Source organism: Betta splendens, chromosome 4 (assembly GCF_900634795.4).
Source record: "Betta splendens chromosome 4, fBetSpl5.4, whole genome shotgun sequence".
Classification (NCBI taxonomy): domain Eukaryota; kingdom Metazoa; phylum Chordata; class Actinopteri; order Anabantiformes; family Osphronemidae; genus Betta; species Betta splendens.
The window spans coordinates 2614719-2633362 of NC_040884.2; the positions used below are offsets into that span (position 1 = coordinate 2614719).

The 18644-nt window shown below is 47.7% G+C and overlaps 1 protein-coding gene across 8 annotated transcripts in view; it reads right to left on the reverse strand.

Annotated features, from left to right (window-relative positions):
* The window catches only part of LOC114853799 (transcription factor Sox-2-like), a 191967-nt gene that overhangs the window by 120992 nt on the left and 52331 nt on the right, over nucleotides 1-18644 (reverse strand). Inside the window, exons 1-2 of one of the 8 annotated variants that reach the window (XM_055508583.1) lie at nucleotides 15103-15376; nucleotides 14933-14986 (exon numbers count right to left, since the gene is read on the reverse strand). The exons of 1 other annotated variant lie outside the window; for it this stretch is intronic. The gene's annotated coding sequence lies outside the window, so the exon portion shown is untranslated. Of the gene's footprint in view, nucleotides 1-14932; nucleotides 15439-17521; nucleotides 17610-18644 lie in introns of those variants that run through there. 6 more of the 8 variants (XM_055508584.1, XR_005897662.2, XR_008694626.1 and 3 more) reach the window with 6 other exon arrangements.

Here is an 18644-nt window from a genome sequence, read left to right on the forward strand (position 1 = left end):
ACGTCGGTGGTTGGGGTTCGTTTCCTTCCAGCTTGTTCTCGTCTAGAGAAAAAACACTGCAGTTCAGCGATTTCGTCCCTTCGCTTGTACATGACGTCTGCTTCCTTGGCAGAAGGATCCCGTTTTAAAAGGTCCACGGTTAAATCCAAACAGCAGACTGTGGTTAAGTCGTGGGAACGTGCCTTTTTTTGCTCAACTCAAATGCAGCGTCTCCAGCAGCTCCAACTTCCAAGCAGCTGTAAAGTGAAGACGTCATAAACGATGAGTGTTTATCCTCAGGCTGAGAATCCTGGCACCTCACCGACAATGTGTGTGTGTTTCAGTGTGGCCTCAAACAGTCGTGACTTAACGCTACCTGAACACACTCGTCTTCTGCCTATTTAAACAGCGGCTGTTGAATTTCACAACCAGCTCATAAAGGAGGCAGAAACGTGTCGAGGTCCACGGGAAGATAAATAAAGGCTGTGTGTGTGAAAGGTAAATAAAGTGTTGGCATGTGGAAGACCTCATAAGTGTATTTAGTACAAACATGAACGTCGTGGCTGCATTTTTCTGTGAGGAATGCCATTAAAATCCCACAATCAGTAGCAGGAAATGTGTAAAAGCGTAAACGTGGTCAAAACAGCAGATTTTTGGAATGTGTGCATTCAAACCCATAAACATAAATGCCACGCGGTTCTGCAAAAGGTCTTTAAAGCTCTTAAAAATGTTCTGGAAGAAACAAAGTTGGGGTAAAAACTATTTAATGGTGTTAGAGGTTGTGTCTCTGCAACCATGGTATTAGCTGCTTATGAACACGGGGGGAAGAAAAGAGCTTCGGTTCAGTTTTAACTCAGAAATCATGAAACTGAGCACGGCTTCAGGTTCTGGCTCACAGGTTCTGGCTCACAGGTTCTGGCTCACAGGTTCTGGCTCAGAGCGTCTGCATTTAGGTAGAAATGCGACGCTGCCTGCTCCTCACCTTTAAGCACCAGCTTCATTTACAGAAACACAACAAATCAAACGACGTGATGCCGCTGAGTCGACTACGGACGCTGGACTCTTCTGGATCCGGATCCTTTAATAAAGTAGCTTAAAATCCCTCTCCTCCGCACACAGAGCCATTATCTCCACTGTGGAAAGGAGACGAGTCCACTGACGTTCACATCATCGGCCCCAATACCAAATGTTTCTGGGCTCCCGAACCCAAACAATGCGGGCATCTGCTGCCGGAGCAGTTCTTTAATGACACACGCGCTCACTCTCCATCCTTCGCTCACCCACCCAGGCACTAATGTAAATGAAAAGCATGGCGAGCCGGTGCGCTGCTAATGTGTGGACAGGGACAAAAAGCCGGGTCTGGGGTATTGTATTGGTCCTGTGACACACATCCCAAGCTCAGCACACACACGCGCCCCTGTCCTCCTCCTCTTCCTTGTCCTCCATTGATGGTTCCTCAAAATCAATAAAAATGATCTTGGAGTCCATCCACCATTTGGCTGCATCATCTTGGCCTTCTTTAGAATATAGCAGCCATACTGTACAATGGGCCAGCTGAGCGCGTGTAATTTGCCATTGATTTCCCCCCTCCTCTCTCTCTCTCTCTCCCTGACTCCTTAGCCCCTAGTCACAAAAACCAACTTCATCATACACCCTGTTAATGCACATGCACAATAACCCTCTTTTCTCCTGCCCTCTGGTAATTTCACCCTCTTTATCTTTTTCGCTCGCTCTCTCGTTCCTCCTTTATCTCCCGTGTCGTCCGCTCCCTACTCCTGAAATCTCTTCACAGGTCACTGTTCCTCCGCTGCAGTAATGGACAACTTGAGCAAATGTTGTGTGGCCCAGCTTGTTCCATTTCTCTACTTCTTTTCTTCCTCCCAAGTGAAGGTCCCACGTTTGGACGTCTGAAAACATTCCTGGTTTCATGTGTGGAGTCTATTTCGTTACATAGTGACATAACTGGAAGTTTTTGTTTTCTTATTAATCCTGGATCATTTTAGTCAGAACTCCTCACTCGCTCTTCTTATGAGTTAAAGCAGATTTTGGGTGAATCATGAAAGTTTTGACAGTTACTAATAAACAAAAACAAAATCTGCTTTATTGGCTCTTGGAAAGTGGTTTGTTAAGGTAATTCTAAGGTCACAGCTCAGTAATGAAGCCACTCAGCACATACATGCTACTTTGTGACCACAACACAACACTGGCCTTTGATCTGAGTACATGCAGTGATCCACCAACAGCACCTGTGATGCTGTGGATCATTGAAGCCACAGACTTTGAGTTAAAGCTCAGGTAAGAAAACACCTCTGACTCTTAGATGATCTTTTTCTAAACGTGACAGTGAGATTTCCACCGACAGTGATGACATTCCTTTACACAGGGATGATGTCCCTGAAGTAATCACGCTAAACCTGATTGTAACACGCTTTCCTTCAGCGCCGCGTGCCGACGAGCGTCTCCAGGCTGTAAAATGACATTTTTAATTTAAGTGAGAAATGTGTCGAGGCCACATCTTCGCAGATCTCATTGTAAAATCCCATTAATATCAAGTCAGAGACAACACGTTCACCACGGTGACACAGGACGGACGCCGAGGAGCCTCACACACACACACACACACACACACACACACACACACACACACACACACACACACACACAGCTGTCACTCAGTCAGGCTGGAGTGTGTGCTGTTTAAGTGTGACACTGGGCCTCCGCTGCTCTAAGCCTATTACTGTATTCTTTCCCCGCTGTTCACAACACACTCACACACACACTCGCTGCTATCGCTGAAACCTCATTCAATAAGCTCAGCATATCCTCCAGCCATATCGCACATCGTTCCCCCTGCAAGCGCACACACATAACATCAGACACTTTCTCCCCGAGTGGTGTTGTCGCCGCTGTTTGTTGAAAGTATCATTTACAGCCGCGGTGTTTGAAGAAAGACACCTCTCCCGCGGCGTGGCCGGTGTGTGTGTCTCTTTAGAGTGGGGCTTTGCTGCTCCTGACACCGTTATCAGCTCTAGTCGAATGTATTTCTTATCGAGGTGGAGGTGGAGGTGGGAGGAGAGGGGGGAGTGGAGGTGGTGGGGGAGGGGGAGGGGGGCGACGACCGACAATACAAGCTTATCAAACGTCCTCAGCCACGATTCGGCCTGTCACTCAAAGATCCGCGCTCACACCGGCACCTACACACGCGCATATATAAAAACACACAGACAGCAGCGCTGCTGATTGATAGATGGCTTTCCCAACAAACAGAAAGCTGGGATCAACATCCTCGCGCCAAAGCGTCACCTGTGTGCGTACGGACGCACGCGTGCGTGTGCGCGGGCGCGTGAGACTCAACCATTCCACAGTAACAAAGGTGGGATTAGAGATGCATTAGTTGGCCGTGGAGCGAGAGGCCTGTCAATAACAGCAGCCAGCCAGAATAAACCCTGAAACCTCGATAAGAAGACAAAGGCCGGAGCTGATAGCAGCGAGCGAGAGAGAGGGCGAGAGAGAGGGAGAGAGAGAGGGAGGCAGGGGAGGAAGCGAGGGATCAATAGACAAAGAGAGGAGGGGTGAGAGATGGAGGGATGGGGAGGGAGGGGATCAATATCCAGGGAGGCCGGAGGAGAAACCTTTCAAAAAGGCGGAGGGTGAGAACGCATGAAAAGTGTGAAGGGTGGAGGAGAGGATGCTGAGCGCTGGGGTGGAGGAGGAAGCCGGGCTCCGATTGGGCTGATAAGGAGGAGTAGCATCACAGCACAGCCTCATTATTTAACCATTTACCGATTAGAGGACGATGACGCGGGCGTGAGTCCCACCAGCGCCGAGTTGTTGAAGTGTCTTCACCAACTCGTACTTTTAGGATTAAGAGGCCTCGTGACTGTTTCTGTATCAGTGTTCGAGAGACATGGAGACAAAACAGGGCCGTAGCTCAAAAAGCGCTTCCATGTAGGTCTTTGTTTGAAAATAATGATTTCCTTGTATTAACGTCCATCACGTCCACGTAATCCCACGCTGAAGCTTAGCTGCACATCACAGCAGCCGACTCATAACTTAAAGAAGGAGCAGGGTCAGAACGTGGCCGCGGGGTCGCTCGTCTGCAGAGAACTTCTGCCGAGCTCTCAAATCCAGCAGAAACTTCAGGAATGAGCAGGCTGCGGAAATCAGCCTGTTGTGAGAGAAGACTTTCTTTACCAAGTGGCTCCTGTCTCCATTAACTCAGACCTTCTTCAAGGACAGCAGCACAGAAAAACAGCATTCACTGTGTTGAAGGATGCAAACGCCCACGTCAGCAGCCTGTTCAACACTCCCAAATATGCAATCAGTGTGTGTGTGTGTGTGTGTGTGTGTGTGTGTGTGTGTGTGTGTGTGTGTGTGTGTGTGTGTGTGTGTGTGTGTGTGTGTGTGTGCGTGCGCGTGTTTGTGCGTGTGCGTGTGTGTGTGTGCGCGTGTTTGTGCGTGTGTGTGTGTGCGCGTGTTTGTGCGTGTGTGTGTGTGTGCGCGTGTGCATTTTGGTTGGTTTTGAGGCAACCAGGACCACTAACTCCCCGTGTGCTATTTATCATCCTGCTAAAGACGCTCCAGCCTGAATTGGTGGTTGAAGAGCGGCGAGCTCTTAGTCTCAACAATCCTACAGAGGCTTGATCCAATGACAGCGGGGCGGGAGGCAGCGGAGAGCGGGGAGGGCCGCCTAATTGTTTCACCGGCTCTCAATAATTAATTTCCCTCCTTCATTTATAGTGCAGACACTACATAAGTCTGGGGAGGTATAGGTAATGATACAGAGGCAAAGACATGAATACGCAGCGAGAGGAGAGACGCGACGCGACGCAACGCGACGCTCCCGTCAGCACGGCTCCGAGCCGCGAGCTGCCACACACACAAAGACACAATGAGGCCCGGCAACAAACAGCCACTTAAAAAAACAGCCTGGCAACAGAGAGCAAATTCAATTAGAGAAGTAATTAGTAGATACAGGGCCAGGCAGCAGGCTGCGGCGACGCCACAACACAGGAATTAATAGGCGAGGATAGAAGGAGGACGCTGTCATAATTAAGAGGCAATCACCTATGTCAATGAATACCTAAAAAACAGAGGCCCCCAATGCTAAACTATTAATTCAGTGATCAAAAATATTTCAGGAGATGATTAATACAGCAAATTCATTTTAAAAGACTAATTTCTGGAAAGATAGCAAGACAATTGCACATAATGTACTGCGCCCGGCATTTATATTGCTAATTAAATTTTTCTTTCTGATAATTTATGGAAGCTCTTCCCTCCCTTTCTCTCCTCTTGTGAGCGTGTGTGTGTGTGTGTGTGTGTGTGTGTGTGTGTGTGTGTGTGTGTGTATGCGTGTTTGCTGCCTTCAGAGCTACGAACCGGCGGCGGATGCAGAAAATGTGCTGAAACAAACAGCAGAAGCTGTGGAGCCGCTCGGCGTCGCTCAACGCCTCCGCGCACGGACCACAAAAACACCAGCATCCCTAAATAACAACAGCACAACTTGCCGCTCATCTCCCTCCTCCCATATTTATCTCCCACCTACCGCACAACTCCACAGATACAAAAGACCCAGCAATTAAATTAGAGGATAAGGACGTGAAATAAATCAGGTTATTGATTGATTTGTTTCTCTCTTGGGTGGAGGTGGAGGCCGCTATCATTTCACACCCACGGCTCCTCTATCAACAACTAATTACTCTGTTTCTAAAATCCCTCACATGAGACGCCGAGGTTGCACACAGCAGATAGAGGCTTTGCAAACACACAGCATCCAAACAGAGACGGAGGCTCGTGAAGGATTAGGAGAATCATCAGGAGAGATGTTTGTACATCTACGAGCTGAGAGGTGCGTCGGACGCCTTCCATCAGCAGAGGAGCGCTGGTGGAAAGTCATTAAGCTAAACAATAAGCACGCAGCAGCAAAGATAAACTGTGCATCTGCACGAGTGGAAGCCAAAGCTCAGTCACAGCAGCCGGGACCAACACAAGCTCAGCAGCTCATAAAGTGTCTGTTCAGTCTAGAGTGTAGACGATTCGCTGGACAGTCACTGTGGGGAACGATGCATTCAAAGACACTTGAGGTCCAAGCTCAAGAACAGACGTTAAGACTCTCACAAGACAATAATGATGGATCTGAGGTCAGTTCTAATTACTTTGGACCACGTTCTTGGCAGCATTTTCTCTCTTAACTTCTCAGGTGACTCTTTGTAGAGTTAGTGATCAGAGAAACTGAAAATACTCAAGATAAAATACAGAAGTATGTTCAACCAAATTCCAAAAGCATTTACATGACTTTTATTAACAACCTTTTTGGCTGTGACACGTTGGAGGGACCTCGATTTCAGGGTCACGCACCTAAAGTGAAGGAAATAGAAGTTAAACCTGAATATAATGCCAAAAACAAAATTAATTCAATAGTTTCATTTCGGGCATCCGAAAACTACAATGACGAGCTCTTTGTGAGATTCAGCGCTAGAGAAATACCTTCACATTTTCTTTTATCTTCAATGTGGAAATGAAAGGTGAAGCGTGTGTGTGTGTGTGTGTGTGTGTGTGTGTGTGTGTGTGTGTGTGGGGGGGGGGGGTAAAGGGAGCAGGCTGTGATGATGAACTGAATTTCCACATCCACATCTTTTAAAGACAGATTTCGTTCCTTGGCCTTGGTTAAAAAACGGGGGAAGATCTCCATACGCAAAATTTACATATTCATCGGTGACAGTTGGGGGTTATTTGGAGCGAGTGAGAAAAAACATATCCACTTAGCCATATCATCTCCAACCATCGGGACTCATAAGCCCAGCAATAGGCTGAGAGGAAGGATAACACTAATATGGCCTCAGATTTCTATGAAGGACTAGTTAATGCTATTTACTGAGGAAGGTAGATGATCGACGGGGGAGCAGAGGAGAAGGGAGGGAAGGAGATGGACATTAAGTGGCCTTCGAAGTCTGTGGCCGCTACTTTAAGAGCCAATTACCAGGCTAATGGAGTTAATGCCAGAAATGAGATGGGCTCCGAAGATGAGAGCGGAGAGAGGACGTGGGGGGAGCCTGACACGGAGCAAACCGCCGCACGGAGAACGATTAGTGTTTGTTAATCTGATGGGCAAATCATTAGGCATCAAACGTACTGTAACACGTCAGGAAAGGAACCAGAACGGGACGGAGGGCGAGGAAAGGCGGCACAAACACACGCAGACGGGATCGGCCGCGCTCTCGTGATCCGTCATGTTAGGCTGCAGATTAAAAGCGTGATCTCCGGGCTTATAAACGATTTAGCCAATTACCAACGTTATCTAAAAATGCTTTAATTTGCCATTCAGAGCTGCAACAGGGGCCCTCGGAGCCGTCAATGAGGGTGATTAGAGCCCAGATTGCTGCTTCGAAAGGCCCCAAACATCTGCTGTCAGAGTGACTTGGAGACGTCAAGGCAGGATAAGAAAAAAAAGCTCCTCTTCAGCGCCTGGCATCTGATTAGCAGGGAGAAGACAGGAGGAGAGGAGAGGAAGAAGGAGGGAGGAGAAGAAGAGGAGGAGATTAGAAGAGAGAGGAAAGAAGAAGAGGTGGAAAGACCTGAGTTGGTGTCTTGCCAGCGCGTGAGTGTGACAGGGAAGGCCCATCTGCGCTCGCCGACACTCAAGATGGCAGATGTAGAAGCAGATTGATTTTCATTCAGCTGTCATGATACACAAGTGGGAAAAACACTCACACACACACACGCACGCACACACACACACACGCAACCAATCATGGTGTTTGAGAGCTCTGTCAAGTGCCTGGGCTGCTGTTGGCTGTCGCTCTGCCAAACTGTTCCTCTCCTTCCTGTCATTTCCTCATTCTCTCTCCCTCCCTCTCTCTCCCTCTCTCTCCTCCCTCTGTCTCACTTAACGAGCGCTAAGAGAATCTGAACGCCACATCTGGCGCTCAAATTAAATCATTTACAGTCCATAGAGAGAAGTGGCATTTAGTGACAATACAGCCGGTGGGGAATCAGTGTGTTTTCTCTCCGCTCTGACACCATCGTCTCCTCTGGCATCTGATTAGATGTCACCGCGGCGCCGCTCAGATGTGCGAGACATGTTTTCCTGCTGCACGTTAGAATCAGAGGGTAGGAAATGTCACGGAGGGAGCTGATCATCTGGTGGCCTCGCCTCTGACACCTGCACCGCTTCCATCTGCAGGTCTCTTCATTTCATCAGGTTATATTTTGTTTGGGGACGTTTCGCTCGGCGCCGTGAGGCTCCGAGAAGAAAGATAATGAAGAGCTTCTACAGATGTTTACAAGGTGATTTGGGTGCGTCTTCGCTTGGTGAGTTCTGACGCGTGGAGTCGTGAGAAGCGCCGTGATGCTGGGATGAAAGGCAGCGCTGCTCTGCTTCAGTGTCAACTGCCTTTGAGCAAAGCACTGACACATGGGTCAGATCCCAAAGCGCGTGCTCGCGGCTCATTCAGAACCACAGAACGCTGAGCTGAGTGCCAGATTCAAGATCCTCTCGCTGTCATTACTGAAGATGAGACCTCGAGATCCAATAGGAACACACCTGTGGAGATGTGAGGACAGACCAGCACCGACCCAGATGAGAACAGCTGTATCTGATCGGTCACCGGGGCTGAGCTGAGGAATAACCGGTAACACCGAGACTAATTACCCGGCTGCTGCACCCAGACACAGGAGCCACAGTTTACGGCCCAGATGATGCCCTCTGACCCGCATCCCCGTTAGCCATCGGCTCACAAACAGCGCAGACGCACAAACGCAGCAACACAAAGTGTTTTAGAACATGCATCACTCTGGTCATAGCACGATTCAACATTAGGGCTCTGGTCAGAGTCAGTGTCATCACAGAGGCCTGTGTTAAAACCAGCCTCCTCAGAGGAAACCTGGAGTCGGGGTCACGAGTGACTGTAGAACCGTGCAGATGCAGATAAGCAGCAGTGGACGTACGTGGGCTCTTATCAGTCTGTGACTCTGGGACATAATTCACCTGTTTGCTACTGGGCAGCTTTTGTTTAACTTATCTGCCTCGAGCAGCCACAAAAACAACGGCTGCACCTTGTCTCCACCTCGTTCTCCGGGTTTGTGTCTTAGTAACTGTGTTAATTCATGGAGGCTAATAAACGTCTTAGTTGGAGGGTTCAGGATGAGCCATTCAACAACAGCATTCAGCATCTGTCTCCACAGGATGAACAGTGATTCCAGGTCCTGGAGGTCCTGGAGGTCCTGAGGTCCTAGAAGTCCTGAGGTCCTGAGGTCCTGGAAGTCCTGGAGGTCCTGGAGGTCCTGAGGTCCTGAGGTCCTGGAGGTCCTGGAGGTCCTGGAGGTCCTGAGGTCCTGAGGTCCTGGAGGTCCTGAGGTCCTGAGGTCCTGGAGGTCCTGAGGTCCTGAGGTCCTGGAGGTCCTGGAGGTCCTGAGGTCCTGGAGGTCCTGAGGTCCTGGAGGTCCTGGAGGTCCTGAGGTCCTGGAGGTCCTGGAGGTCCTGGAGGTCCTGGAGGTCCTGGCTTCGTCAGACCGGCCTGTGCTTCAATGTTCTCATGCTCACATTAGAGGCCTAATAGAAACGCTTCTGCCACAGGCTTTAACTGAAGTGACGGGTTCAAACTGGGATCACAGAGAACACACGAGCAGCGCCTTGAGTCCACATGCCACCAACAACTCAGCTTTATTGTTCAGCTTGTTTTTTTTAGCAATGACTGAATTCATTAAAAGCATAATGAGACAGGCCGCTGCACCGCGATGAGGACAAATCACCTTCCACTTGCTTAAGTAGGCGCGTTTGAATTGAAGCATAAAAACAGGAGCCCATTAGGAGGCCCGCCAAGAAAACAAGATTTCAGGGCTCAATAACATATAAATGACTTGTTAAGAAAGAGATTAACTTCACACAAAGCTACAGCGGCAACGCAGACACACTAAAAGCCCCAAAAACACGCTCGTACATGACAACCGCTGTGTTTCCATGTCCACACGCTGGAAGAGTGAACATTAACGACCACTGGGGTTGTGTCAATCAGCCGATAGCGGCGCTAATAAAGCCTCGCACTGCAGGCTAATCACGCCGAGCTGTCATAAGTGCTGCTCCACCAACGGCAGAGAAAATCACAAAACATTTCTTTTGTTTTCAAGAATTCCGAAAGCGCCGCAGCAGCGAGAGGAGGCGCAGCCTGGGAACGCAGCGACTTGTGGGAAATCTCTATAAAATACGAGGCCGGTCATCCATCATCGCGGCCGGACAGCGCGGGCCTTTGTTCCACCGGCACCGAGCCGCACTGGACCGGTCTGGCTCCTGGAGACACTGGAGTGTGTGTGAGAAAGTGGGCGACGGGCCGCCGACACACAAACAGCAGTGTGTGTGTGAGTGTGTGTGAGTGCGTGTGTGTGAGTGTGTGTGAGTGTGTGTGTGTGTGTGTGTGTGTGTGTGTGTGTCTGAGTGTGTGTGTGTCTGAGTGTGTGTGTGTGTGTGTGTGTGTGTGTGTGTGTGTGTGGGTGTGTGTGTGTGTGTCTGAGTGTGTGTGTGTCTGAGTGTGTGTGTGTGTGTGTGTGTGTGTGTGTGTGTGTGTGTGTGTGTGTGTGTGTGTGTGTGTGTGTGTGTGTGTGTGTGTGTGTGTGTGTGTGTGTGAGTGTGAGTGTGAGTGTGTGTGAGTGTGTGTGTGTGTGTGTGAGTGTGCGTCAGGGAAGCGCTTGACCCGGTGTCAATTAGGAGCCTGTATCGCTGCGTCCCCCGGGGCCGAGGCCGCTCCCAAACATTAAATCATTTCATTCACTTCAAACTGATCCTGCTGTTTCCTCCTCACGCTGCCTGCAGCGCATCAAAGCAGCTCCGGCCTCAAAGTCGCTGCAGCAAAACTGGCTTCAGCAAATACGCAAGAGGATCCCGTACATTTAATGGTCCGTCGACCAACTAGACAAACAGGAGCAAACGCACCGTGACTCACAGGATTTACACACCACAACATTACCTTTATTCATACGCTGCTGTATGTTGATGATGATCCATTTAATAATTGTGACTTGAAATATTAGAGTTGTAAAAATGCTGTATTGTGTGTTACTACCTTGATTCCAAAACGAGACAATAAAAGTCTGTAAGTTTTAATTTGCTGTAGCAGAAAAAGTAGAAAACCCTTCAAATTACAGACTCACACACACACGTTTGTGTTGGTGTTTTACTCATCTGCAACGTTTCTGTTTGTTGATGTGCTTTAAGAACACAAACGTAGCGCGGCCAAATATCCACAGAGCTCAGGCTGAACATGGAAACGAGCAGCTTCAAACAGACGGAACTCCTGTCGTAGGACGAGGTTCATCACGTGTGCAGGAACGCGCATCACTCGCTCACACGCTGCTAAACTTCCTGCAAATTCCAACCGATCTAGTAATAAATCCTATATTTCCGATCGCTGTTTGTTGGTGGCAGACGCCAAATCAGCTTTTCCATAAAATCCTCTCTGACAAAATGTGACAAACTATTGTTGTTCTTTGTCTGCACATCACTCTAATCCTCTTTCTCTCTCGCTGCCCTCCATCCCTCCATCCGCTCTCCCTCAGCACTGACCGTCGCACACAGCGCCGGCCCTCTGCGGGTCTTACTGGGGGGCTAAGCCGAGCGCTCACATTTCACATGTGTGGGACTTCGATGGGGAGTGGGCCTCGGTGTCACTGGGTTGTGTGTCCACAGTACACGGACTTGGCCGGAAGTAGGAGAGGACTGGCTGGATTTGGACCGTCCGACCATGTGTGTATCTAAATTCCTGGCACGTGCTCAGGTTTTGGAGGTTATTGTGTGTGTGTGTGTGTGTGTGTGTGTGTGTGTGTGTGTGTGTGTGTGTGTGTGTGTGTGTGTGTGTGTGTGTGTGTGTGTGTGTGTGTTTGGCTGATGTTGTAGGTATGCTGCAGATCAGTTTAAGCCTCAAAAACCTATTGTTGTGCAATAAACCCGTGCGCCCTCATCTCTTATGACCTCTTTGTTTGACAGTCTATCCATGCTTCTGCTAATGTGCATCGTGTGCACTAAAAAAGGTGAATGATTAAAGGAGCGGGTGAATGTGCTGCATCACAATAACAGCTGTTGATACATGTTCACCCGTTTCACTCGTTCCTATGTAGGGAACCAAACATAATTGCATTAGTTGCCAAGTTTTCCAGGAGGAGGTTCGAGGATCCTCCATCTTGTTTAGGTGGAGGAGGTTTTACCTTGTCACAGAGCAACCAGCTTTAACACTAACATTGAAGCACTTGAGCTCGTACATAATCGCAATTCAAACACTTGTAACTGAACTGCAACCTTTCAAATTGTTCCTGCTGCGATTTCAACTTTAATAAAGTTTGTTGACACATATACAAACGTGTCAATGAGTCTGCGAGTCCCCGAGCGGCGGCTGCTGCTGTGAAGTCTCCTCGTCAGTAAACGAACGCTGCGCTGATTAAAGTGGATTTAGAGCCTGTTGCATTTGATCAAAGTCCAGCCGATACAGAAACCGCAGACCAGCTAAGCTCCCACAGCCAAATCCATAATAATACTCCTACACCACCCACAACAAAGAGACAGCCAACGCAAGTAAATAGATGTAGGCAGAAAATATCATTTGAGGACCCCTCCCCTCTGTGTGGAGTAATACTGCTGAATACAAACCGCCATAATTGGTGGGAGAATTAGGATGATAAAAGATGGGCGCTGGACAGTAAATCCATTCAGCTCATCTGTTTACCACTGGAGCGTTTGAAGAAAAGTGTTTGTGTGACAAAGAGTTACGGACTTGCAAAATTATTCGACTTTAATGTATTATTGATCTCATAATGCTGGAAAAAAGCGCCTGGAAAGCAAATGAGCGAAGATTCCATCACGATAACGAGGCCTTAATGTGATCATCTCTGCATTTGTGCGTTTTACAACTGTTGTTTCATTAGCTGCACCTTCAGAAGCAGCGCATCCAGCGCCGCTGTCAATATTCGCTCCCTCCACATTAACCCCTCACAGCAGCTGCACAGCGGGAGCAGTGGAACAGTAATGTGTAATATCTTAATGTGCACTAAAAGAGATGCGGCCTCTGAAAGGACGCGCGCTCCTCCGTCCCGTCTTTGTGCTCGTCGCTCCTCTCAGGGAGCAGAAAACTTTTCTCCGTCAGCCTGTTAAGTGTGTGGCCTGCAGCTACATTACCCCCCACCCCCCCACCTATCCCTCCATCACATCTTAATGTGTTTGATAAAACATCATGCGTAGCAGGAAGGGCACGAGGTGGATGATGTGCTTTTTTGGCCAAAACAGGCATCAGCTAAAGGACGAGCATAAAGGGCCGGTTCTGCTCTGTCTTTCTATCCCAGTCTGTCCGTCCACTTGCTGCATTAAGAAGCTGTCCGGCTTCCTTTCAGAGCCAGCCGGCTTTTGTCCCCCCCTCTCAATCTCCCCATCCCACCACAGCAGCCGCTCTCCCCCGCCTCCCAGCCCACTGCTGAGTGTCTGTAATGGCCCCGACGTGGAAGGAGGAGAGGGAGGCAAAAAACCTGAGGAAGTGAAAGGAAAATGGAGGAAAAGAGTGAGAAAAGAGAGCGAGCGGGAGGAACTGGAGGGTGAAGGAGGGACTGGACAAAGGGAGAGGAGGGAGAAGTGAAGGAGAGAGCGGAGATACAGCAGTGAAACGCACGGAGGGGAAAGGAGGCCGAGTCTTTAGGAGGAAGCCAGGCGGCACTAAGCGTCTGTGTTGCTGCCCAGTCAGGCCTGCCTTCCCCATGGCCACCGCCCCCCCACACACACGTCCCCACGTCCACACACACACTTCCAGTCCCTTTGCTACACTTGTAAGGACATTCCATCAGATTACTTTAAACCTCCTGAACCCAAAGCTCATTCCAACTCATTACAAGTTCATGGCATGAAACTTACACAATAGTTTCATAACTATTTTGCAAGAAGCTCTTCAAGTCTGTAAATTTCACCTTGTCTTCCATCTTCATTTCGATGTCCCTAAAAACATCTGTAAAAATTTCCTTTTCAATGTTTCCAATATTATGAACTATCACATCCCAATTTGGCACAAACCCCCGGAAACTGAAGCTAATACAGAAAAATGCAAGACCACTATTTGGTTCAGAGCCTTGCTGTTCACTCCCCACAAGAAGTGGAACACACACTCTGACACACACATGCACAGTCAGTGCCACTGGCCTCAGGACTAATTGCTAGATTGGAGAAGATTTTCTAGTTCAGTTCAGGGCTGTAATTGTGAGGAGAGCAGAGAGCTTCAAGCTGAGAGGACAAATCACCAGGGGCCACCGATTAGACTGCACGGATGCTCACGTGTGTGTGTGTGTGTGTGTGTGTGTGTGTGTGTGTGTGTGTGTGTGTGTGTGTGTGTGTGTGTGTGTGTGTGTGTGTGAGTGTGAGTGTGAGTGTGTGTGTGTGTGTGTGTGTGTCTGTGTGTGTGTGTGTGTGTGTGTGTGTGTGTGTGTGTGCGCTGAGGGTGAGGGGTTAAGCCAACCATTTGTCAACTCCAGGTTTCCGTGGCACTGACCCCTGACGTCCACACAAACTCCGACAGCGCCGATGAGAACAGAGCAGAGACACAGTCCAGCTGCATCCTGAACCCAAACCACACACTAACTCAGCCTCCTGCCGCTGCTTAATCAAGCTTCCTCGACAAATGTTCTTCACAAAATACAAAGTAGAACTACGTTTTGGAAAAAGTTTCACTATGCTGATGCAGATCACATGGACTCAGTGCCACGTCCTCCCTCCACGTGATGGAGCGTCACTGGACACAGCAGGATGCGAAGGAGAGCGAAGAGGAGCACACACAGACACATGGAGGTCGATAACACAGAAGGCCTCACACACCTGCATGCACACGCCGTCACCGTGTATTTGTTCCAAGCAAAGTGACAATACAGCGCAGAAATGATGCTGCGTCGCTAAGTCGGAGGGTGAAACACTCGACTAATCCTGAGGTCATCTTACCTTGTGGTGATGTCACGGTTGTCAGAATGATCCCTGGGTCTGATTGGACGTCAGCTGCTGTCCAAACCAGTACATCCACGGCAGCAGAGGGAAACCAGACCACAGCACACGTTTCCTGTTATGGTGTTCTTGTTGTTAATCTCGTATTAGACAAGTGTAATATTTCCTACCTGACGTCTACATCCCATCCCTACGCGGCCTCCTCCTCTACCTGCAGTTATCCTCCAACCTGCCGCTGAAGCCTTCCCAGTCTCCATCTTCCTGACCTTCTCCCCCACGTGCACCCGCCCTCCCTCTCATCCCACTAACCCGGCCTGGCTCTCCTACCGCGGCCGGGGCTCTCCCGTCCCTGCCTCTCCTCCGGCCTGCCTTCCCGTCTACTCTGCCTCCCTCAGCCCAGCCTTCTGCTCAGTGTTCAAGGGGAGAGCCAGCTAGGAATGCTGTGGCTCTAGACGTTTTGTCCAAGCCCTAGGTCTCTTTCACTGAGGCAAGATTAGTTCATACAAAAACTCAACAATACACCACTGAAAGCCATTGTTGATATTCAACATTTTTCACATAGCGGAGAAGAATAGACAATGTGGCAGCCGGGAAAGCCCGAAGCGGACTAGCAGGGTTGATGGCTGATGGTATCTCAGCTGAACGAGGGCCTTAATCCCTTTTATACGCACACACACACACACACACACACACACACACACACACACACACACAAGTACACACACTCTCAACAGCCTGAAGACAGCAAAATCAATACCGCTCTCTCTCTGTGGATCAGTGGGTGGGTGAATGTGATAGGGAGAAAAAGAGAAAAGGCCTGTTTGTACCTCTGTGTGTGTCCGTGTCTGGGTGTGTGATGTTGGACTGTCTTGGCACACAGACATTCTCAGATCTCTGGAAGTAAAGGATCTGTTGGGGTCCTGTATCTAAAGAACTTACGGAAGGAACTTGACAACGCTTCTCCAAAGAGCAAGAAAATTTCACAATTAGAAATTTCGCATCATGGCAATATGATTAAATGTTTTTTAAAAAATAGTTACAAGTAAATTATAATGCATACTTTCTGTTTTCCCTATAATTTTCTTTTTTCTATTGAATAATAATAATAATAATAATAATAATAATAATAATAATAATAATAATAATAATAATAATAATAATAATAATAATAATGTTTTCTAGCCCTAATCAACATGTGGTTTTTGAACATTTTAGAAAGATAAATTGTTAAGACTCTATTACATATCATATAAATCACAGAGCAGACCTATTTATCTGCTCATACTGTTTATTTATTTTTGGATTTTGAATCATTATTGCCAAAAACACAATTTAAAATCCACGCAACCAGCACAAGAATCTCCTCAGACACATTTAAAAAATGAACACATATAAACACATTCTTCGGTCGAACAGCTGTTTTTTTTTGAATTTGCAAATTCTTATCAATTTGTTCTTTACTATTTGTATGCTTGTATTGTTTTATTACATACACTGAAAATAAAGCGGATTCTAGACCAGATCAGACTCGACCGCGTGCTCGACTGTGGCTTCGAGCTATTGGAGCTTCTGATTCCAGCTGGTTAATGTAATGAACGCTATGTCATGTAAAACTCATAAATCATGTCACGCCGGCGGAAACATTTCATAAAACATGATTAAAAGTGTCGTGTAACATTGGGAGCCACCGTGTCAGAGAGAGACATGTTAATTGTGCACTAATGATATGTAATGAATGTCATCAGCCCCGAGGCTTCAGCTAACGAGCTAAATGAACTGGCACTAATGGGCCTGTTAGCTTATCTTAGCGCTAACATTAGCTAGCATAATAAAGGGTTCATCTGCTGCTGGCAGCTGTGAGTGGCATAACAAGTTTCCAGAAGTGTCATATAAATATTATATTCATCTTTTAAAATGCATTTTGACAACAACAACAACAAAGCCTGGTGGCTTTTAAATCGAACAAGTAGCGAACGCATCAGCCTGTAAGACTGTTATTTAGTGATCTATAACACTTCCTCTTATTCTCCACCTGGAGTCCAGATCCAAATCCAGCTGCCAGGCTTTGGCTGGGCCCCCCAAGCCTGCTAGGTAGCAAAAAGGACGAAGAGGAAGAAGCGGAGGATGAGGAGGGAGGGAACTGGGGCCCTCTCCTTCTTTTCTCTCCCAATTGACCAATTGACAGCTGATTGATGGTTATCTCCACAGCCCGACAAAGAGCGGCATTAGCATAACCAAAGCAAAGTACAGTAGAGTGGGGCAAACACTAAATTACATGTTACCCCCTCCCTCCTCGTCTCCCCCCTCTCTCTTTCTCTTCCTACACTCCACTCACTCGCTCATTGAGCCGCACACAACGGCAGGCAAACAAAACAAAACAAAGTGTGCTTTTTGTCCCTCGTGCGAGCCCTGAAACAGTACAGCTTGACAGTTTCTTTGGAAGGAGACACACAAAAGGCCTGAGAGAGATAGACAGTGTGTGTGTGTGTGTGTGTGTGTGTGTGTGTGTGTGTGTGTGTGTGTGTGTGTGTGTGTGTGTGTGTGGTGTGTGTGTGTGTGTGGAGGGGGGGCTTTAAATAAGACACTGACCTTGTGATGGTGCTCTGCTGTGTGTGGGAGGCCTCTCTGTGTTGGCTGGGGGCTAACGAGCATCAGAGGAGACACATGAAGGTGTCACCTGGAAATATAAAGATAGTAATGTTGCGCTGGTTTGTGCGTTTTCACATCTATAAGGAAAAGAATGGTAGACCATGTGTGCATGGGTGTGTTTAGGAGGAATCCCAGCACCTGGACGACAGTGTGGACATTTTAAACACTGAGTGAATAAACACCTGTTGGAACCAGCTGGTTTTGACCATGTGACATTGCAGAACTCAAACCCGATAGATTGTTCAGGTCAGTCAGAGAACATCAAGTTGAGCATGTTTTTTCCAAATTAAACGAAGCAGATTAAAAAAAAATCCTGTTGTGATATTTAAACTAGCAGGAAATCATTCATTATTCTCATTTCAAGCCGAATGGATGAGAAATATAAGTTTTCGAAATTAAGTTAAGTTAATTACACATATCTGTAAGAATCTTAAAAATGTTGAAAGGTTGGCAGATGTTTATTACCGCAAAAGAAGAAGAAGCTGAACTAAGAAAAGAAAAGAAAAGAAAAGAAAAGAAAAGAAAAGAAAAGAAAAGAAAAGAAAAGAAAAGAAAAGAAAAGAAAAGAAAAGAAAAGAAAAGAAAAGAAAAGAAAAGAAAAGAAAAGCTTATTGGCCCACAACAAACTCCAACTACCATTTCCTGAACCTTCTACTCATGGCCTTATACCCTGAAGCTCCTCCCACCAGGCAAACAAACACCAGTTACATCCATAAATAAACAATATAAATCCCTACAAAATATTTATCTACACAAGAAGAACAACTATGCAATTTATTTATAATACACTTGAGCTATTTTCCTCACAATAGCATCAAACCCCCTTAACATTTCCCCTGAATGGAACAGTCCACCTCCCCCTGCTATAAAAACTTTCCAAGCCCCACTTCCTGTTTGTCAGTCTGCACCTGTGACATGTTAATAGATGCAATGGAGCTGAGCACACGGTACGAGGTGAGGTAGGCATCAATGCCAGGGTCCAGGACCGTGTTTTAAACAGGACAGGGGCTCAGTTACATGAACAGCTGCATGTAGGACTGCCACATCACAGGACGTGTAGGAA